The sequence below is a fragment of the Etheostoma spectabile genome, chromosome 18 (assembly GCF_008692095.1).
Source record: "Etheostoma spectabile isolate EspeVRDwgs_2016 chromosome 18, UIUC_Espe_1.0, whole genome shotgun sequence".
NCBI classification, from domain to species: domain Eukaryota; kingdom Metazoa; phylum Chordata; class Actinopteri; order Perciformes; family Percidae; genus Etheostoma; species Etheostoma spectabile.
The window spans coordinates 25,845,918-25,847,560 of record NC_045750.1 but is presented as its reverse complement, the minus strand read 5'-3'; the positions used below and the strand labels follow the sequence as shown (position 1 = coordinate 25,847,560).

General features: G+C 39.1%; 1 protein-coding gene across 1 annotated transcript in view; it reads right to left on the bottom strand.

Moving 5' to 3' along the window:
- The window catches only part of lrfn2b (leucine rich repeat and fibronectin type III domain containing 2b), a gene marked incomplete in the record, with an annotated part of 159,989 nt that overhangs the window by 13,258 nt on the left and 145,088 nt on the right, over window positions 1–1,643 (bottom strand).

The window sequence follows — 1,643 nt, the reverse complement described above, 5'->3', positions numbered from 1 at the left end:
TGCAACTGCAACACAGAGTTTCCCTTCGGGGATCGATAAAGTATTTCTGATTCTACGCAAACCCCTGCACTGCAGAACCAGTTTAGGCAAGAAAATGAAGAGAAGATCATGGTTGAGGTTAAAATAAGATTGTTTGTTATGAAACTTAGGTATGTAGCATTGGCAAAATTTGGTTACAAATTATTTTTTAAATATTATTAGTGATTACTTTTGACTTTTGGTATCACATGGGAAGAAAAAAAGAGTTTCTTTGAGCCAACCTTCTCCCTACATGGACTTTGTCACTCTTTATACTGTGTTGCCTGACTTCCTCCTTGAGGCAGCCTTGCATCTCCTGGCTTATGATTACGTGGGTTAGATATGAATTTGAGGAGTAACTGTTGTGCTGCATGGCTTATGCGTTAGCTACATGATATTACTATTCTACTCAATTGCAACTGCATCTTTTAACATCAAGATCAACATTATTATTGTCAATTATTGCTGCTCTGCACGTGTCAAAAAATGGTTCTAGTGCTTGGCTTGGCGTGTACTGAATAGTGGATATTGTTGCTGCATTTTTGTTCTAATGTTGTGCTGTCGCCTGTTGCTGTGCATGGATCTTTTGTCTTGAGAATGCATATTTTGTTGCTGGTTTAATGCCATCTTTATGGCGATCATCTCATTGGATTTTAAAAACATCTCGTCGAAGGACTGCAGCTAAAAATGAACCAGCTGACTAATACTGGCACATTTACAGAAATATTGATTAATATGTGTTGCCCTTGTAAATGAATAAATAATTAAATAAAAATGCCCTTGGGATTTTACAACAGCTGTCATTTCTATAAGTCATGTTAGCGTCTGGGTTAAATAGTGTCTATTATATCATGTAATCCTTTACATTTTAATATTGGAAATGTTGATTTTCAAATGAAACCATTTAATGCTGTAACAAATTGCTGCATAGAATTAGTTACATTATATTACTATTTGCTACCAATTACATAAAGGACCAAACTAAATTATGCCTACGTTGTTATCTAGGTGAAACAAGAAAGAAAATATGCTTCATAATGAATATAAATATTGGAACAAGTGGAGGCCACAGCCCGGAGGCGAGAGCTCTAAATACCTTGCCTTCCACCGTTTTGAGAAGAGATTTAAATGGCATTAAGTAATTGGATTTTTTTATGGCTGGTTTCACATTCGTTTTAGAGGCTGTGCCGGTGGAATACAAGCCTCATCTAATACAGTTTTATCCCCATCAAATGCTGCTGGATTGACAGAAACTCTTGCCTCCTGAGCTTAGAAATTGCCCTGGTTCTGGACTGCTGAGCATTATCGAGCCAAGTGCTCGATGGTGTTTTAAGCCCCCAGCTTCGCCTTCCAGGCAGCGCTGTGACTGTTGACTTCAAGGCCCCTCACCATTGCCTAATCCCGGTGCTTACTAAGCAGCGCTGCCTGGAAGGCGACGTTGGGGGCTAAGAGCACCAAACACGGAGCCGAGTACAGCACAGCACTGTGCTTAGTGAGGGAGACATCTGATGATGAAAAGGTGATGGAGAAGGGAAGAGTTGTTTTTACTGCTTTAACAATTTGATGGACAATGGTTTTTATGAATGGATCCCATGGATGCAGTACTGAATCTCAGTACTTAAGTA